The sequence below is a fragment of the Polyodon spathula genome, chromosome 10 (genome assembly GCF_017654505.1).
Source record: "Polyodon spathula isolate WHYD16114869_AA chromosome 10, ASM1765450v1, whole genome shotgun sequence".
In the NCBI taxonomy this organism is placed as follows: Eukaryota; Metazoa; Chordata; class Actinopteri; order Acipenseriformes; family Polyodontidae; genus Polyodon; species Polyodon spathula.
The window spans coordinates 8,010,398-8,031,753 of record NC_054543.1 but is presented as its reverse complement, the minus strand read 5'-3'; the positions used below and the strand labels follow the sequence as shown (position 1 = coordinate 8,031,753).

Genomic DNA, 21,356 nt, shown 5'->3' with positions numbered 1-21,356 from the left:
AAGTAACCTATAGTATTGCGAGAGATTGCTCAGTAATAATTAAGCCAGCTCATTTTGTATGTTTGTATAATAACTGTGTTGATTGTGTGTGTCTGAATTTTTACTGCAAAATTGTATTCAAGTGAACACATTTTAGAAAAGTAGTATTTTTTATAATTACAGGACAAATGCATTTAAATAAATAAAAATGATTAATGTTCATTTCCAGTTTTATTATGGTGTAGGTGATAATTTCCAGGAAGTTGTGTGGAAAAACCTGTGAAGTGCCTTTACTGTACTGCGTGTGTTTTGTATTAAATGTGGCACACAGACAGTTTAAAGGGAGCTTGTCTTGAAGTACTCTGTAATTTTGTTGTTTTACTAGAATGTTGCTTTTACAGCACTGCTGTAGTCTCTGTGAGGAAAGAGGAGGAGTTACAACTCAGGTGGGAGTGTAATTTAAACCAGGACAACTATTCTGCAAATCAACAGCAAATCATTTGTACTTGTTTGTTTTCTGTTTTATTTATTTTTTTTGCAGAAAATGTAATTTACCAAACACAGACTGGCTGGTATCAACATTTTTTAAAAATTATTTTTTAAAGGAAGATTTAAAACTAGTCATTTAATTACCCTAAAGCACACCTAAATCTAAAACATAGATTTTGATGTTTGAGAAAAACTAAAGATAATAACTTAGGTGTGCTTTAAGGTAATTATGGGCCTGTATCCAGGAAGACTTTTAATGTGCGCAGCACCTAGCAAATCACTCCCCGCTGACATGACTGCCTTGGAAGCGGCTTCAGACAACCCTAGATCAGCTTCCTGGATAGCAGCTGTCTTAAGTCGTTTACGTGATAAAAAGGGTTGTCTGCTGATTTTATTCTTCAGAATAAAAAGATGTACTGGAAGTTGGTGTTAAATGCAGAGATGTGCCCTTTTAATATAAAAGATCCATTCACTTTTTTTTCTGGAATTTGCCCCAACTGATATAATTTATTATCTTCAAGAACTAATTCTGAACTGAGTTGTTCATTAGGGCTGAAGATTATTTGAGGTTAAATCCAAGCTAGAATGTCTTGTCTTTGGTAATGCATCTCTGGTGATCCATATTTAACTTTTTAAACTTAACAGCTGTAATTCAGTTTTACAGCAATTTATTTTGTTCCTACTGGATATAATGAGACCCTGTGCCCCAGCAGTAACCTGAGATGGGATTTCATATTCAGCTATCTGTTTATTTTGTTTGCATCAGACAAAAGTAGATATGTGCTTTGAGTATTGTTTTCTTGTAATGGATTGGTTTGAATGTATTTAGACCATAATGAATATGTAAAGTTTTTAATTCGCAATGATGCAAATCATGCTGAAGCATGACTATTCAAGCTCATAAAGTATGGTCAGGATTGGCTCAAACCACAGGATTTGGTTCATAACAATGCAATGTGTTTTTAGTAGTGTACTGGAAGACAACTACTGCAATTTGTGCTGAAGGAAGTTAGTGTACAATTTCCTGTTACAGTATTTGACAAATGTTTCTCAAAGAATTTTCTGAAGTATTTTATTGAGTGTTTCATATGGATGCGTTTCCTGTTACAGCTGCTTCAATTAAATCCTTCCCATACTGTTTTAAAAATATTTTTGTTGTTTAATAATTGTTTTAAATATTTAAATATCTGTATCTGTTCTCTTGTGTAATGTTATCCACATAACCCAAACACCATATTGGGGTGTCTAAGGTTAGGTGAGTCCCTTTTATTCTTTATTTTATTTTATTTGTTTTGTTTCTTGACTGATTCCTGAGCTTGAAGGTGCAACTTATAACTTCCTACTGCTTCACATAAAAGCAGGAGCACACATGGAATACCCAAAACCTACTGAAATGTGTTTTCTCCTTAGTATTAGCATGCCATTTTTTTGTTTTTTTGCTCATCCATCATTTATTTGTGTTTCCCTGTATGTGCCTGTTGACAGCTGTTCCTGAGATAAGCAGATGCATTCAAGCAGCCTCTTGCTAAGTGTTTTGGATTTGCAGAATGAGATCTCATTTTTTATTTTATTTATTTTTTTATGTGAGGAACCACACTAAAGCAACTTGGACAAGAACGTGGCTCAGCATGGAGCTGCCTGGACTTGCCCGTTCTGTGGAAGAAAATAGACAAGGCTGCTCAATCCACAGACAGGCTTTCAACAGCTTGTAACACATTTAAAAATGCAGGTGTAGGAAAGGTAACTGCTCAATACAGCAGAACATACAGCAGAACAGCAAGCCAATATGGGTCGTTCCTGCTCAAGTGTACAGGGGCTGGGTTGTGCAACCCCTTGAATTCAGTGCATTGTTATCTTTTTGGTTTAAAATTTATACTAGTGTGTGTTTTTTTTTTTTTGTTTGTTTTTTTTTTTTAATCAAGTAAGTGGGGAGTGTACCCTGGGAATTTTAAAATTATAATAATTGTATTAATAATAATTGTATTTGCTTTGACCCTGGATAAACTGGCTAGCGTAATGAACTGTTTCTGCTTTCCTAGAGTCTAAACTGTTGCTTCTGTCTTTCATCTGTAACTCATGGAATGGATTACATATTCACATTGAGCTGTCCAGAGACTATTTTGACGCCTCCCAAATTGTTGTCCCTGGAGATAAAATAGTAAAGAAATTCCACTCCTTCACAGGGTTCTGCTTCTGGGTCTTCTGGCCCCATCTACACAAGGTGCATAAGATGGCTGTGTGTGTTTGACTGTAGTTTATAATTTGAAGTTAATTGCATTTAAGGGTAAATTTTTATTTATTTTTAGAAGCCGGTTCTTTCTATGATGCACATGTAACGGGAGCCGGCAGATTCGTTCCTTTTGTTAATGGTGTAAATCATGATCTGAACTCATAAAAAGGGCTTTGCAGTGTGTTATTGGTTTCTTGATTGCCTCTCCTTTTATTAGAAACCTGTCCTTTTATCAGTCACAGAGTATGATGTGGCTGATGTGGCACAGAGAGGTTTTTGTTTGATGGTTTTATCTGGTTTATTATGTGCCAGCTAATTCGGAACAACTTAGATACCGTTAAAGGGGGTAGGCAGGCAGGCAAACGGTGGGAACACTTTTTGTCAAGGTCTTGAATCTTATTCACATTGGATCTACTTTTAAATTGGACGTTTTTTAAAAAGCACTTAATTATGTTAAGAAATAAAATGTGTTAATTTTATTTTTGATATTTTATTTGTCAGGTAATACAAAAGATGCATTCTGCACTCGATTTACCCAGCGGCTAATGTTTTGCATTGGTAGTCAGAAGATGACCATGAGATTATAAAAACATAAACCTTTCTAAAAGCTCGTTTCCAAAATTAAAAAAAAAAAAAAAAAAAAAAAAAAAAAAAAAAAACTAAATAAATGAAAATTGAAATATATTACACAGAAAATAATTTATTTATTTATTTAGGTTTTTATTTATTTCATTCATTTATTTAGTTTTTTTTTTTTTTTTTTTTTAATTTGGAACGATCTTTTCACTCTAGTATTTCTCACTGGCGTCAATCACATTGGAAGGGCAGGACAGTCCAGTAAGTGAATCGATGATCTAGTAACTTTGCCTTGGGTGTTGTGGGGTGTTGACTGCAGTTGTAGGCTTGCAAGCTGCAACGTTGGGCTGTGTACATTTGGGCCAATAATTTTTCCTTTTTAAAAGGAAATTGGAAAACCAACTTGTTTTTGTTCTAGCTCTGTGAGCTACAGATCGTGCCAAAATGAAATAACGAAATAAATAAATAATGTGTTTAGATATTTTTTTATTTTATTTTAATTTGGCACAAATTATCCTCCATACTTGCAGATGTGGTTTGGGGAAGTTGCCATTGATTGTGTTTAGTTTGTAAATTTTGCCTAAAGCAATTTTTTTTTTTTGTATAGCTCAGGTAAATAAAGTATTTACTGCCTCAGAGTTGCTTCACTTTGCATGCATGGATATGTTAAAGGCACATTGTTGCATAGAAACATGGCCCTCCCCTTTATTTATGTTTTTTCAGTGGAGTGTGTCTTGTACGCAGGACGAAACAAAAGGCCAGTGTTGTCAGAAAGTAGCTCGAGCAAGCAGAGTACACTTACGAGTTATCCAGTGTGCAGCCACTTCCTTTTTAATTGAGCTTTTTTTTTTTTTTTTTTTTTTTTTTTAATTGAGGAATCTCAATTTACATTTTAATACACAGGATTAAAGCGATACATTTCAAAGCACTGTCTGCTGGAGGGATCAGACAAGACCATGTCTGGGAATTCAAGATGCTGTCACTGTTAGGCTGGACGACTTTATCGTCATGGCTTCTTCACCATTGATTTGCTTTTGCATATTGACAAGCAATTGGAAGTAAAAGGGCTTGTAATGGAAGTGTAGGGAGTTTGTCTTTTAAAATATAGTACTGTCAATAAGAATAAGATTTTGTCATGGAGGTCACTGAAATCGTGAATTTGAACAAAAGTCTGTGAAATCTTGGTAATTAATGTAAAACACATTTGGTTTGGCACTTTCTTTATTTCCTTTTAAAAATGCAGTATGTCATGCACAGAAAATACAAATATGCGAGTATCTGTAAATTATTTGGTTATGTATTCACACAGCATTTAGCTATGTAGGTCAGCGAATGAGATTTGTATTTTGTAGCTGAGCGAGCATGTAAATGAACACAGATCATATGGTACTGTAAACTCTCGGTTGTGATCTTCACATACATACAGCGCTTAATTTTTTTAAACAAAAAAGTGGCCTTGCATCTTTTAAATCTTAATTTATACTTACAATTTATTTCTTAACTTTTTTCATGCAATGTAGTGTACCCAAGTAGTTTGGAAAATAAATACTTTCTCAAAAACTAAACATTGCTAAACAAAGTACTTCAGACTGCCGAACTTGAACATGCTGTTTTAGTTCCTTCAAACTGTAGCTAAAAGAACAGGTTTGTCTGTTTTGTAGTCTTTCTTTTTTCTGATTTTTGTGATGCACCGCTTCTTGGACACGGTGCATGCCTGTGTGATTTGACTTTTCAACTTTGTTTTTGTTTGTTTTTTTTTAAAGGGGGAGTGCCTGTAGGCTATTCAGAAACACATTTAAATGCCTTGTTCTTACGGAAGAATGTTTTATCTACGGTTTCCTTTTGAACATGGTAATAAAAACAATGATTTGACATGCTGATTTTGTATATATGAACTGTACATCTACGTGCAAAGAGAAATAGGAGCACCATTTATTTCAGACCGTCAGTTTCGCTATGCGGCCGGTGCGAAAGCCTGCATCGTACATTATTTAAAAAAAAAAAAAAAAAAAAAAAGTTATGTTGGTGTGAAAGGGCATTCAACCAGGTTTTGTACTCTAAAGTAACATTTAAACTTACCAGCAGTAAAAAGCAATAGTATTTTATATTATTGGTTTTGGTGTACTATTTAAAAGTTATTGTGTATGTTGATGTAGCTAAACCTACATTATTTGGTGACCTTTCAATGAATTCTTGTTTTTTCAACACTCGCCTGTGAAATCTACAAAAAATCACTGTGCCAAAATCGTATCCTTAACTGTCAACCAGACCTGTCTTGTTTTGGGTTGCCTATAAAGTATGTCTCAATGTTGGGTGATTTAAAAATAAATAAGGTATTCGTATATGGGTTAATATTCTCATAGTAGTCAGAGTTGTGAAACTCCTTAATATTTCCCAACTTTAGTTGGCAAACTTTGTAATTGTGTCTGCATGTGAAAGATAGCCAGGTCATGTCTACAGTATTTTCCAACAAGGCAAAGCTGTAGAGATGGAATTGAGTGGTAAATAAGAGAGGCTAGTTTGTATTTGCAGAAGTGGCATGATTCCAGTAATCTATTCCCATTGCTGTGTTCCAAACACTGTTTGTGGTCCGTTCGTGATACTTTTAAAGAGTAATAATGTCCAATTATTATTCAACTTGGCTCACCGCTGCAACCTCTGAACTAACTCGGGAAAGATGAAGACGAGCACTCGCGTCCTCTGAAATGAGTACCGTCAGCTGTCTGCTTTTTTTCACTCTGCAATCCTGCTGTGCAGCCATATTCAGAACTTACAGCGTCGGAGGACCATGCAGTTCTGAATTTCACACCGGCCGGCCTACAGGCGCCCGGGTTGCCAGTGTGTGGTGAGCCGACCTAACCCCTACCCCGCACGGGCAGCGCTTGGCCAATTGTGTGCCACCCCCTGGAAACTCCTGTCCTCGGTCGGTGGTGGAATAGCTTGGATTTGAACAGACTACCTGAGCATTCTGCACTCCTTTTAAAAAAAAAAAAAATAAAAAAAAAAAATCCTGCAACAACTGTATCAACTTTAATTACAATGTAGGCAAAGCCTGGTAAGCACTTCTAAATGGATAGTGATTTGGTTAGATACCCAGGAAGTAAAGCAGCAGGGTTAGGCCTGGTCAGTGCTTTTTCTTCTGCTCCTACTTGGAATGTGATCTTCTCGGATCTCAAAGCTAAACAGCAGCAGGTTCAGGAGTTGTCAGTACTTTGATTTTAAGCTGCACATATGTAAAAGTAAGCAGCTTGGTCAGTATAACTTCTTGAAATGTGATCCTTAATACACTGCAGCATGTTTTTATTTGCTTTTGAGATGACTTGAAGTGATGTTTGGTGGCTTGGTAGACCCTATGTGCCTTCTTCAAGATGAAGTCTATAGACCCCGTTGCTCTTCTGCAAAGAAGAGCAGCGTTTCCTGGTGTCTTTTATAGTTAAACATAGGCTACAATTTTGACCTGACTTGAACTGTATAAGCTGTCATAACTAGTGTAAGGGAATATGCAGATCCGCCACTGTAGATGATTAAAACAGACCCCTATCCTGCTGAAACTTCACCAAAGGAGGAGTTGCCATGTACCAAGCCTCTGTGAAAATGCAATCAGTTGCTCAAGGTCTCAAGGTCTCTTGCAAACTGTCAGTGTCCAAGGTTCAGTCTGTCAACACAGAGATTGGATCCAATTGGGAAAGTTGTCAAGCTAAATATTTATTCAAGTGGAAAAGCAAATAGGAAAGCACAATGAAACCTTACCAATATGTCAGTGTGTGACAGTCAAGTGAGTTTTACACACTGTATAATTTTGCTGCCCACTTCCACATGCGCAGGCACTCTACAGGGTAAAACTACCATGGAAGAAACTTATAACGCAACGGTTTCAAAAGGGTTTGTTTTGTTATGCTTGTTTTTTAGAAGTATAAAGTTATTAATTCAATTGTTTTGTCTTTTAACTCTGAAAGAAAAAAATTAAGAACATTTTTACAGGAAATGTCTACTGTAGAGCTGACATTTTTATCATGGGCATAGAAGGCTCCACTGTGAGCCTAATTAGTTACACTTGTACACCAATAGCCTTCTGAATGTATCTTAATTAAGCTCTGTTGTAACTATTCAAGCATGTATATGTAAAGCGCTTTGTGGCGTCCCCCATTAAGCGCTATACAAAAATAAAGATTGATTGATGTAGTCAAGCCTGAGATGTCTTGATCTGCTTTTCAGTGTGAATCTTGTTGCTGTATCCTGCTGTAGCACAATTACATAATTATAGTTCTAATAAAAGTAACTGCGCACAGAAGAATATTAAACAGAGGAGCCTGATTGAGGCTATTGCAGAGAGAGAGTGTATGCAAAGTTTATATTACATTTAACAAAAAAAGGATTGGGAGAAATAAACATTAATTTAAAAAGTAGTAGTCACATTTTTTTTATTTTATGACCCTTTACTGTATTCATTAGTTTTGCCTCCACTTCACAGAACAGCATGCTTTGGAAAACGCTTACTTGATTTAGCAGTCACGGTTACAGACAATATGCAACTTTATCACTTAAAAAGAAAGGAAGGTGCTCATAACTGCCTTGATACTGAATAGTTCCTGATTTTCCCAAACCCAGACAGCACTATAGCCCTACCTTGCTTAAAATTCTAGGTCTCCTTTTTTTTTTCTTTAATTTAGTTGTCACCAGTGGTTTTTATCCTGATTTTCTCCCCAATTTGGAATTCCAATTTATTATTTTTATCCCAGTTCACCGCTGCAACCCGGGGAAACAGAAACGTGTTCTTGCCAATCTGTCATTTTTTTGTACTGCGGATCCATAGCAAAGCCACCGGACCTACAGTGCCAGAGGACAACACAGATCTGAATGGCTCCACTGCAGACCCACAGGCTCCCTGTCAGCTACAGGGGTCACTGGTGTGTGGTGAACCGTGGATTATCCTGTCGACCTAAGCCCTCCCTACCCGGGCAGTGCTCGGCCAATTGTGCGCCGCCCTCTAGGAACCCCTGGTCACAGTCGGCAGTGACATAGCCTGGATTCGAACCTGCGATCTCCAGGATATCGAGTACAACCTGCACTCAACGCACAGTGCCTTTGCCCCATGCTAGAGCTGATTGACTGTGTAATGACTTGCAAATGTTCCCATGATTGTACTCCTGCACAGAGGAAAGGTTCAGCTTTGTGCTGGTGAATTGAAATGTCTTTGTGTTCTTGTTTTTGCTTAAAGTATACGTTATATAAATAACTGCTCTGATCGTAGGTTACTGTAACCAGTAATAACTTTTTTGGGGGTGGTGTCAGGGGGAATGCCCTGTAGCAACTCTTAAAGGTGAGGACCGACTTGAGTTGTCCTATTTTACAGACAATTACGCATCACCGGGAGCTCATATAACAAACTGTTTCAGATGTCAACATCTTAGTTGTAGGCTTGTGAAATCCAGACATGGCGTTTCTGCTGTATAGGGACATGACACTTGAATAATCGTCCAGTTAAAATTTCACTAGGTTGTTTTTTAGCCTTGTTTCTTAGGTTTTTAAGATTTAATGAAAAGCAAGAGTCTAAGTGTACCCCGCTCCACCCCCCCACCCTATGTTAATTTGTTCAGAAATGTCCACAGTATAAGCAGAGAGTTGTCCGTCTCCCCCCCCCCCCCCCCTTCTGCTCATGATTTATATTCTCAATTAGCTGCAGTTGGTTGATCACTTTGATTGCATTAGCTTCAACATGCTGTACCCCTTCATATATTAATTACTTGATTGGTTTTGCTGAACCCTTCTGACTTAACTTCTGAGCTGCATGGAAACTTTTTAAAGAGACCCTTTCTGTACCATCCTTTCACTATTCTCGCTATTTCATTAAAGCAGGAAATGTATTTGAAACTAAAAAGGATCAAACGTACGATCAAATGAATGGGATTTCCAAAACCTTGCTGGACACTGTCCTTTTTTCTTTTTTTTTTTTTTATTTACTGGTGTGGATCAGTAAAGGGACATCTTTTGGGGAATGATTTACTCAGGCTCGTAAGAGAGTCAACCCAAATATCTTCCTGTATACACACAGACAGCTCTCTAAAAACTAAAAATAGCCATTGTGGTTGAGAGTGATGCAAATATTCTCTACCCTCTCAAGTGACTTTTGCTTGCCATCCTGCGGAAGAAGTCTGCAGTTGCTGAAAGTGAAATGAGAAATAAAGGGAGAGATGTGTAATTTGTTTATATACAGACTCTGTTGTACTGTATTACTGCTTTCTCTAAAGGAGATCCATCGGGTAATCTTGAGACGTTGATCTGGTAAACACATTGCAAAACTATAACTACAGAATCACACATATACATGTATTTCAGAGAGCTACAGTATGTGGGGGTGGGGATAAAAACAATTAAAAAAAAATTATTTTTAGGACAACATTTTATTAAGACGGCTGTCTGAAACCAGTGTATTGGGGGGAGGGAGATTACAAAAATCTTAATATTTGCTTTAATATTTGTTTTAATGCAGATTGACTCAGCTGGTTGCTTAAATCTTCAAGTGTTTGTTGCAATGAATAACAATTATAAATTGAATTGCATATAGAAGAGCAGAGTTGCTGTAGTCATCATGCAGCCTGTTGTACCTGTTAGTCTTTTGTAGCCTATGGTAAAGGACTTGCATTAAAAACATCAGACTTGTAATTTATAGTGTGTAATTGGCACAGCTGAAAAACTCCATGGATAAATACATGGTGCAGCTTGTTCTTGAATTGTTTTCATTGCACCGTTTATCCTGTAATTATAGATTTTCGTTGATTGATACCAAGCAATGCCTTAGAATGCTTAAACATGCAAAGGCGCTATATAAAGGTTAGTACTGAGCTGTTTAAATATTGAAACTGCCTGCACATAGTATTCAAGCACAGCATGGCCGGTCAGTGCAGTAAACTTTGATTACAGAAATACAGTGAAACACAATTTTGTTGCACTAGTACTCCCAGGCAAATGTTGCATTTTGATGCGCCTGAGGAGATTACAAAAGAGCAGTGAAAAAATAAACTTTAGGGAACCGGCACATTTTAAAGACATTGTAAACTTTATTTGTATGTAATTTTAAATAATTATAGCTATGTATTAATTTGTACTGTAGATATTCAATAAGTGTGATAATCAATAATAATAATAATAAAGCCCTGGTTACCTCTCTTTTTAAGCACCAAGTTGTTTGGCTTGTCCTGTTGCATTATTTGAGTATTTTATTAAAAGAAAACTGCTGAGAAGGTTTGGCTATTAAACTCCCTCTTCACCACCCCTGCAGTAACACCATAACAAAACAATGTTTGTGTAGAAACTATATAGTGGCTGAGTGAAACCGAAACGTGAGGCCCCAGGTGAGGGTTATTTTCCTCTCGTTACGGGTTGTTATTTTTCCCCTGTTTCTCCCCCCTCTGTTTTGTTTTCTTGTTACTGGAGACAGATGGTTTCCATAAGGCTGAATAAGCCTCTCACTCTATAGAGGTCGCAGGGGTCAGCCCCTGGTTTGTCCTGGAAAGGATTTAGCCTCTCCGTCCAGTGACAGTCTGTCTGTGCGCAGTGACTCCAGCCGTGCCATCTGATATCTCGGTGTGGTTCAGGTTGCCATACTGTGCAGTGATTTAGCAGAGATTGTTTATGTAAGCCACCTTAAACTCAGTGGGAAGAAAGAGAAAAGAAAAGTAGCAATTTCGAAATGGTTCTTGAGACAGTGGGTTTATTTGTCCTTGAAATGTGGACTGCCATTGCATTGTAGCCTGGTGTAGTTGGATTAAAAAAAAAAAAAAAAAAAAGCACAACTCTATAAATATATATTGTGGCAGGGCGTGCACTCTACACGTTTATTTTGTGTGTGCGCTCCAACCGAGGCACGCCAGCTGTTTTGAGTTGGCTGGTGGGCGTGTCTAGGCGGAGCGCGCGTATTTAGAAGGAACAGCGAGCAGCTGAAAAAAAAAAAGAGCAATGCACAGCGTCCATGATTTTTGTTTTTGTTTGTTTATTTTTGTTAAATAAATACTGTGCCTTGCAGCGAGCGTTTTAACTATGTGTCTCTGCGTCCCCAACTTCGGTTATCAGTGTGCCTGCCTGCTACTCTCCAGCGCGGTAAGAACAAGCAGCCCTTCACAGATGGTGTCAGAAGTGGCCGCGGTGGAGAAGGGGGTATGCGAGACTGTGTAGGGGAACATATGAGCCAGAGCTGCTATGGTGTTCGAGGGGGCAAACCCCAAATTATTATTATTATTTATTTTATTTATCTTTTTTTTTGGGGGGGGGGTTACACCACACCCACCTATTCCTCCTTTTCCCAGGAGGAGGAAAAAATTTAGGGGGATGGTGGCCATTGGGCCAGATGCGTTTTCACGCAAGGGGGTGGAAGGGCCCGAGCGAGAGGGGGGGGAGCTGCCGACTCCCGAGAGGAGGGGAAGGAGCTGCCGACTCTTGAGAGTGGGGAGGAGCAGCGATGCTCCTGAGTAGGAGGCGGGGGTACGACCCGAAAGCCTGCGGCAGGAGCTGCCGACCAGACCACGAAATGGGGGAACAAAGTGTTTCTGGACCCGGGGTCAGTGGGAAGAACCACCTGGGAATGCAATGAGGGAGTGCAAAAGTGGGGTGGGAGCTGTGGTCCCAAGCACTGGAAGGGGTACCCCTCCACCCATGCCTCAGTGGGGGAAGAAAAGGACACTGCTGCAAGTGGACAGTATTAGTATTATTTGTTTTAATTGTGTGTTTGTGTGTGTGATGGTGTCGGGGACCAGCAGGCATCGGACGGCAGGGGGCGCCCAATGTGGTTGGTGTAACTTTTGGACGGGGCTGTAAGGGCGGGTCCCGTGGGAACAACCCTTGTTTTAAAAAAGAATAAAAGTGTTTTTTTTTTTTTTTTTTTTTTTTTTTTTTTTTTTTTGGTCTAATTTTCGGGATGCCTACGGGGTGAATTCTGAGTGTCCCTCACACCGTGAGGCAGTGTGGCAGACGACTAAAATAAAACACACGCGTGTTCCGTCCATTGAGTTGGCTGGTGGCCGTGTCTCGGCGGAGTGCACGTATTTAGAAGGAACAGTGAGCAGCTGAAAAAGAAATGAGGGTCCGTGCAGGTTACCGGTATCCTCTTTGTTTATGTTTGTTTATTTTTGTTAAATAAATACTGTGCCTTGCGGCGAGCGTTTTTAACTCTGTTAACTTATCTATCTATCTATCTATCTATCTATCTATCTATCTATCTATCTATCTATCTATCTATCTGTCAAATTTCCTCCACTCCTTCTACTGCCAAGGAGAATTTTCTGTCTGAAAACAAGGAAGTCATTTTACAGAATATGATCAGTTCAATTGTGGTTTGATGTCTAATAAACTTTGATTTGATTGATTGAGTTAAGTGTTCTTAGTTTCATCGAAATATTAGAGTAATGTTAATTCTATTTTATTAATTTTTTTTGCACTAGCAACTTTGAACAAAGAGTGCTTTCACTAGCAGGTCCGGAGGGTGTTTTGAATGCTAAAAAATCAGTTAATTTCTTCTTGTCTCTCGTGGTGTTTTGAAGATTGATGCCATTTTAACATTTATTTGTATTTCCAGATGTTGGGTGTCATTTAATCATTTTGTTGTTGCCTTTCCTCCCCTTTTAGGTGTTCTGCCTGCAATGTTGATTTTGTCCTGCAAGTTAAAGCTGGAATTGACTCTAAAAGGATACAGATGATGAAGACAATGGTACATATCTGGATAAGTTTTGAAGGTTTTCAGACTACGTTGTCACAGTTTTTACAAATGAGGTAAGACTTTTCTGTTTTGTCAACACTTCACTAAATGTTTAGCCATTCAGTAACCCAAAAACTCTTTCAACAATGGATTTATTTGCTCTTTTTGTACCCTTGCCCTTACATTAAGAGCTGTGTACTTGGCAGAGCTGCGTTGTAATGTGCACAGAGTAATGCTTGTGTCATGACACTGTGTTTCACATTTTTATAGCTGCTGATCACAATAAAAGGAGAATGATGGGGAGTTGCAATTACTGGAATTATGAGACATTCCAAATTGTCAAATGTGCTGGAGACAGAACTGCATTCAGATCATATGCAACTGTGTGCTCCAGTTCTGAAATTCTCTCTCCAGAAAAATTAGGAGTGCATACACAATTGATACCTTTATAAGGTTAGGATGAAGACTATTATTTATTTATTTTAAATCAAGATTTTGTGTTACTCAAAGAACGCTGCTTAATGGAATAACGACAATCTCGCTAGTCCCGTAATTATTTTGTTGCTGATCTTGATTTCCAGACTATTATAAAGAAAAAAAAAAATACTAAAACCTTTGTATCTGTGTTTAGTTCGACAGTAAGGTTCTAATCACGCACAATTGTGGTTTGTAAGATCTAGTTACCTTAAACTGTAGCTGCCTGTAGCAAAGATTAACCTTTAACCCAAGCAGTGCCACAGAAGGCCCTGTGTAACTACACATTTCCTGCCTTTTAATTGCTGGGCTCAGTTTCATCAGAGAGAGAGAGAGTCTGTTTGTTTATGAGAGTCTGTTCAGAGCATTTATTTGTTCATATATATATATATATATATATATATATATATATATATATATATATATATATATATATATACACAGTGCCTATAGAAAGTCAACAGTCTTTGCTTTGAAGTGCACTACCCAGAAGAGGGAACCTACAGGAGCTGCTGAATTTATCCTGAAATCATGTGAATCACTACAATTTAACATGGGTGAAGGCCACTTAACTTGGTGCATGATTTTGAAGGTGATTGGTTACACTTGAGCTAATTTACGATTGCTATTACAATGGAGGTGGTCACTTATCCAACCAACCTATTTCAGTTTTTAATTTTAATTAATGTTCTACAAATTTCTAGAATTTTTTTTTCACTTAGATGTGTAGATAAATGAAAAAAACTATTTTATTGCATTAATTCTAGGCTATAAGTCAACAATTTTGAAAGGTTGTAGACTTTATAGGCACTGTATATGTGTGTAGAGAGAGAGAGCGATAAATAAATAATAATCTATCTGTTATACACCAACTGTGTGTTGCTTTGGAGACAAAAGGGAAATGTTCTGTAAGAGAACATAGAAAACCTCTTACCTCTGTCTACGCAGGAGCAGGCAGTTGGGACTGTCCGGTACAGAAATTACCATTTGGATAAAACCACAGCATATTCCTCTTGTAGCCAAGTTCTTAATGACGACCTTGAGAAATTACTGTTGTATGCTTTTTTGTTTTAATATAAATTTTATAATAGTTCCTTTAATGCAGTAAGTCGGGAGTTAACCAAACTTGTTTGCAGGCAGACAAGACTTGCAAAGGGGGTAGGAGAGCCTGTTTTGTAAAATCACAACCATATGTTTGTAGATTACATTATGCTGAACAAAATGATTTGACTTGCCAGACTTTAAACAGGACTTGGCCTGTGGGCAGTCCCGAGATGATGATGTTTTCAGCGTGCAGGTCAAGCACTCGTTACACTCTTACTCACTGCTCCGAAATGTGGAAGTGACATCATCTGTCTGCTATATAATTACATCATATAGGCTACCTTTGCCTCAGCATCTGTGGCATGGCATATCTCATTGCTTGCTTTTTATTTTCTGTTTCCACAAATCACCACACAGGTACAAAGAGTGTTGCCGCCCCCACCTCCTCAAAAAAAAACCTACTGATTTTACTTTGTTTTTATCTTTATGAAAGTCTGTACAGTACATTGGTATCCTAAGTTTGTAGTTTCAGTCTGATGATAAATACACAGCAAAGGCAGCAGTGGTAGTAGTACTTAACAAATAAGATTGAACAGTAACCTACATAAAAGTATAATGTATTTAAACATTTTTTTTTATTGTGAATTTTTAATTTGGTGGGGAGGGGAAGTGTTTTCTTTTTCTTAAATTGTTTTAACAGTGGCTTCAAAAGTATCTGTAAATGTGAAATATAGCCCTACCCAACACACATGGCTACTGTACTCAGCTGTGCTTATACCATTGTATTCTAAAAATGGAAAAGGATATTTTGTACATTTTGGAAAGTTTGTTTATATATTCTTTAAAAAGAATTTGGAAGATAGATGGGACTGCCCGTTTTGTCTTTTGAAAAAAAGATTCATTGGAAACTCATCCTTCTGTTCATTACAGGGTCAAACCTGGGACTAATTTCCAAAGCACTAAGGAGGCGGAACTAACAAGTTGAATTTCGACTATTAATTTTTGGACAATGTTTGTTTTTGGGGTTTTTTTTTCTTGTTTTTTGTGTCCTTAATAAATCAACCAGGGAAGGCAAATTTACAATACTAAATAAGCAAAAATAAAATAAATACCATTAAAAGCATCAGTTGTCATTAGTTGTGCCCACACAGAATAACACCATGGTGGTTTAAATATCAGCACAGACTAACACTTAAAAATATGAGCTAGCACCGAGCCTGTTTCAATGCTGTGAAAAAGAATGCAATTTTGTCCCATTCTCCTTTTCTGCTTTAAGTGAGTGAAAATCTGACACCACCTTTTGAAAAGGAGCATCTGAAAACAACTCTGCCATTTGGCCCCATGGTCAGTTGCTATGAGGTATTTCAGAAGGTAATGCATTGTTTAGTACTGACTGACAGGGGGTGGGGTGGCAGGGTCAGGAAGAAGTGATTAATAGCCAGTTAGATTGGAACAGCCCCCACCTCCCTCTCCCTACCCACCCCCATCTCTCCATCTCGCACACACTCGCACTTTCACACAAAACTCCCAGATGCCTAAAGTAGTGGAGGATCTATCAGTCCTTGGAATCTCCGTGTGATCCTTTGCTTTCCTGAATATTTCTCATGGATGTTTTTGTGTTTGGGTCTTTTTTTCATTTACATTTTTGGGAACATATTGGAAGTTAAAAGGATTTGCAGGGAATTTGCATTTCTTTCCCATTTTTGGGGGGGATTAAACTACAAAGGTAAGTTGTAACCCCTTTGAATAGTTATTGCTCCACAACGGGTACAGGTTCGGGGTGTGTGTGTGAAGTTTTATTTCGGCGATTTTAACTTTTTAGTTTGTGTCGACCCACTTTAAAATAGAGGTGCAGTTGGTTTTTAGATTGTGCCCTGTCTTACAATTTGACTTGACATGCCAGAGCTGGCTCTAGGATTTTACATATAAAATGGAATGCCTGACCAGCAAATTCATTCTGCAGTGAAAGTAACCTGTTTCTTTTATTGCTGCAGTTTAATAGATTTTTTTCCCTATTGAAATGACTGAGTAATTGATAAATAATTATTATATATTTTTTTTACTATTATTATAACTAAAAAGTGTTACAGTGATTTGCAGATTTAAGTTAAATGTATACAGTGTTGTGCTAGAATTAAATGATTGTTGTAGTTTAGGGAAATCTGCTATGTACTGTGTGTGTTGTGTACTCGTTTGAGTAAAATGTTTCTTGCAGTTACTGATATTTTGGTGTGCAATCGGAGACATATTTAACATTGAGCATTTTGTGGAACTTTGATTTTTTGCTTTGAATTTGGCCTACCTAAAATACACTGGCCCATTTACTAAATAAATAAATAAATAATCTTTACAACTGTTTACTTTTAAAACTACCAGAAATCTGGTGGTGTTACAAAAAACTAGTGGGAATTTCTCTAATAGGTATAAACTTGTATATCTCCAAATTGTAGTGAAACTCCGAACGGACATATATATTTGGAGGCAGCAGTCCATTCATTGTAATATTTACTGAACCATTCTCCTTTTCTCAATGATTTCTAATAAACTGTTCATTTAAGGCCTGAATGAAAACGTTTGGAAATATGAAAGAAGTGATAAGTGGAGACTGTAGCACTCCTCTGTTGAGTAAACACGCTGCTTGACCCGTTCTTTGTTGAGTGAGCTGCCTTTGCTTGCTGAGGGTGTAAGCTAGCCCTTTGAAGCTCTGTGATTATAACAGCCACCCTGGTTTTAGAGCACGAAGAAGGGAGGGCTGGTCTCTTGAGTGCTGCAGATATCCGCTTCTGCTGTTTTTCAAGCTGGTCTATATGGAATGTGTTAGCAGGTAATGGAAAATTAAGAGATGGCTGACGACTAAATGAGAGCGCTGCACTGTTTGTAACTGGCAGCAGTGCATTGATTTTGAAACCAAACTATATGTGCGCAATACAAAAAAAAGGTAAAATAATAACACTAGCACTTTATAAGTCCTTCAACTCAATACTACCATTAGTATTCAAAAAAATCTAAACGTCATACTATTTCTACATGTTTGTTTTTTTAAATATCTTGTATTCTGACTATCTTGCATGGGTTTTCTATTTCAAAAAGTTAAATTTGATGCTATTTGAAATTCTAAATACAGTAAATGATTACTATAATCTTTTTTTAATTGAAAATTTGTATAATGGTTTAAATGGTTAACCCTTTTCACAAAAAAAAGTTTGTTTTAATCTTTTTAAACATAAATGTACAACCTTGGAGAAAAGTTATTGGGACCAAAATAAGCTACCTTCCACAGCCATTCATTACATGAGTGTTTTCCTACATTCCTATCTGCCCACTGTTTTAAGGATTAGGGCAATGTGTTAATTAGCAAGAGGTGTGGTAAATAGCAAGTTTGGGGCCAATTTAAGATCCCTAATCTTGAATAGAAACTTGTCAAACATTTTTTGAATTCAGCCTTTGTACTTGGCTAATGAAGAAGTAAACGGAGGATCACCAACACAGATCCTATAATACAGGTTGAATCTGTTGACCAATTTGAACAAATACCATGCAGTAATAGCCCCTCAGCACTGGGAATAACCAGTGATTACGAATGCTTTTTAAGCAGTAATGAGCCCAAGGCAGCCAGAGGAAAGGGTTTTTCTGAGTGCTGTCATCTGTGCAGAGTTAGAGCTGGAATTAATACATGGACTGGACTAGTGTGGCATGGAGTGGACTTGAGTGTAGATTTAAACCTACGTACACCTTCTAAAAACTAGCGGTGCACAACTAAAGTATAATTTTGGACCTGCTAAGAATAAAGACCGGCACTGGAACTGATCACAAGGGCTAGAGTGATCCACTGCTTTAAACCTTGGGTAGTCTCATCTAAGCCCTTACTAGACTGTAGTGTAATTCACATCACAAAACAAACCACTACAATATTGAGATTGGCCCAGAAGCTCTTCTGGTGCTTACTTCATTGTGCCTACCTGTAGTCAGCGCTACTTTGTGAATTTAGCGCTGTCTTCAGTGGTGAGTCAAACACCAAAAATGTTGTAAGTCTGGTGTGAAATCTATTTGTGGTTTCGTAGGTTCTGAAGCACTGCCAGACAGATAAGGAAAGAGAGACTTGATATTTTGGGAAAAGCCTTAAATCTTTTTATTATATTTTTTTGTCATGAAGGTGTTTTTATTTTTTAATCTGTTACCTTTTAATTTGTTTGTTTTTGTTTTCTGTAAGTTTAAGACATGCAGTCTAGGGGCGGGCAGGCAGCTACATGAGTCTCGGCTCCCTCTGCTTTATCGAGGAGGGATGTGATAGCTGAGAGACAGCTGACTGAAGACATGGAAGAGGGGTCATATCATTGCTGTCTTCAAAGCTGTTGAAGGAGCTTGAAAGCACCTGGAGAGGGCAGTGACTGTAAGGGTGCTGTATAAATGAAAAATGTTGTTGACCTGCTGGTACCCCCATATTACTTTTAAAAATACCTTTTTATACATTCAGTACTGTATTTCTGTTTTTAAAAATCTGAGGATTAACCATCTATGGAACTAACATGGCAAGTTATATTCTTGTAAAAAACATTGTATAGCTTGGCACCTACCAAATGCAAATGTTTGTTTGTAAATCTCAGGATGCTTACAGAGAAAGATTTGGGGGAGGATTTTTTTCTCTCCCCCTACACCCCCCCTTGGAAAGTCGTGAGGCAGGCAGGGAGACAACACCGTATGAAAGGAGATGGCAGGAGCGATTGCTGGGAGTGAGAGATTAGAAAAGGGTGGGGGGGGGGGGGGGGGGGGGGGGGGTAGAGGAAAGGTTGGTAGAAGCTCTCCACACTACAGTAGTATTCTTCTTGTCCTAATCCATCTCTGGATGAGGCGCAAAGCAGCCAAGCAAACAATGGCAGTGGAGCCAGAAAGTCTGCTCTGCAGTCTACCGAGCCTTGAAAGGCATGCCAGGCAGGGCGCCGAGAAAGAGACTGTGGTGGGGGGGGGGGGGCGTCTTCCTGCCTCTGCAAGGAGGGGCCTCAGGAAGGGCAAGGGAGAAGGAAAGTGTGACACAGAAAACTAGAGAGCAATGCTCTGTATACCAAAAGGAGGTAATCTGAAAAGTGTGTCTACTACACTTGGTTTCTTATTGTTTTGCCTTGATTTATAAATAGGTTAAATATATGGTGATTGATTACAAAGGAAAGCCTAAGTGCCAGCGACTTGTTAAAGACTGTAAATAATTATAAACATCTGACCATTTATTGATGTACCAGTATATGGATGGATTTATTAGTAGATTGTTATTAAGCAATAACCAGTGACATGGCCTAACCAGGAATTAATAGGATTTGTGAATAAGCAAATTGTGGAATTATAGGTGGTTTTACTGGGCCGCCTGCTTGAGCTATCATTTCGTACATTGTGTATTTCAAAAGGGAAATGAAAGTATGTCTAGAAAAGGGTCAGTGTGTTTTCTGGCAAGATTGGTGTCGTTGATGCGAGAGCTGAGCTGCAGGTTAAACTTACAGGGGTGATTTCACAGACCTTAATTAGCACTAATCTTGGACTACTTTTACGTAAGATAACGGTACAAGATAAGTGCTAATCGGGGTCTGTGGAACCTTAGGATAGGCTGCAAGGGCTCAAGATTTACCTTCTGATCTCAATAAAAGTAACCAGTATCCCAAATACTGCTACCTACTTTGTCAGTGGGGAATGTCACCTCTGATTAGCCATTTCCAATAATAAACAAATCCCAAGAGTTGTAAACATGTGCTGATGCTTTATTATGTGGTCTAATTTGGTTGCAATAGTTTGGATTACAATTGGTGTAGCTGGGAAAACAACCAGTTAATAAGAAGACATGCCCATAGAGTAGACTGGAGCACAGTTGCAAGTCGTTGTTCATCTAGCTGCAGGAGATGCCAAGCAACCAAGACAACAAGCTTGTGGAAACTAGAATACCACTGTGTGGTTTAATGGGAGAGTTATGGCTGTGTCGCTTGAGTGAGAATTAATAAGGACATCAAGACTTTTATTGATGACGCTAATTCCAGAATGGCAGCCAAGAATATAAACCCAGTCACCAACCTTGGGGGGCGATCGGAGTTACCCCAAAATGTTTTATAATTCTGAAATGGTTTTGTAAGTTATTCAGAAAGCTTGGTCTAATACATCTTACAAGTAATGTTATAACTTCATATAGATGTGATACTGTCTCAAAGATCTACCGCTGTTTACCTAAGTAATATTGGCCACACTTTGTTACATTAGGTGTGCTGAACATTTGCATTAAATCTGGCACAAGGTATTTTGCTGTGTAGAGTTCCCATGTGGATAGCCTTGTGAAACCTGAGCGTTTTAAAATATCTACTGTATATTTAGTGGGGCCCGATTTTCTATTAATAGGACACACGTGGTACATTCCACCACATATCATATCATAACTTTATCTGTAGGTGGATGGACAACCCAACAGTTTTATTAACAGAATACACATTTTGTGTTCCCTCTCCCCTTCATGTGTGCTCTATTTATGCAATGGTTTCTTGTAGTTCTACCAGGTTTTCCTAGTAGTGTTATATCATTTACTCTGTACCAAATGCAGTTAAGGGAATTAAGTTAAGGGGGGTTGGTTGAACCCACTAATGCTGCTGAAGTACTTTTTCCTATGACATTTTGCCATTTTTAAATATTAATTTAAATTCTTTGGCTGTCTAGTTTTGTGAAAGTGTCAAGAGGGCACTCATTCCAAGTCGAGTGCGAATGTCAGTTTTGAGCTCTGCGGCCAGGGCATTGTGGCTAGGGCTTCCTTGCTGCTTCCTGTCCAGGAATCTCCGACACTGATCTCCTTTCTTTTGAGTGTTTCAGTACCCCATGGCGTACGCAAGCCTGTGCACTTCCCTGTTGTACCAG

General features: G+C 38.2%; 1 protein-coding gene across 3 annotated transcripts in view; it reads left to right on the top strand.

Annotated features, from left to right (window-relative positions):
• LOC121321774 (bone morphogenetic protein receptor type-1A-like) overlaps positions 1–21,356 on the top strand; it is a 53,705-nt gene that overhangs the window by 10,478 nt on the left and 21,871 nt on the right. For 2 of the 3 annotated variants that reach the window (XM_041260935.1, XM_041260936.1), the window contains exon 2: positions 12,893–13,036. The gene's annotated coding sequence lies outside the window, so the exon portion shown is untranslated. Of the gene's footprint in view, positions 1–12,892; positions 13,037–18,690; positions 18,871–21,356 lie in introns of all 3 variants that reach the window. The other variant, XM_041260937.1, reaches the window with a different exon arrangement.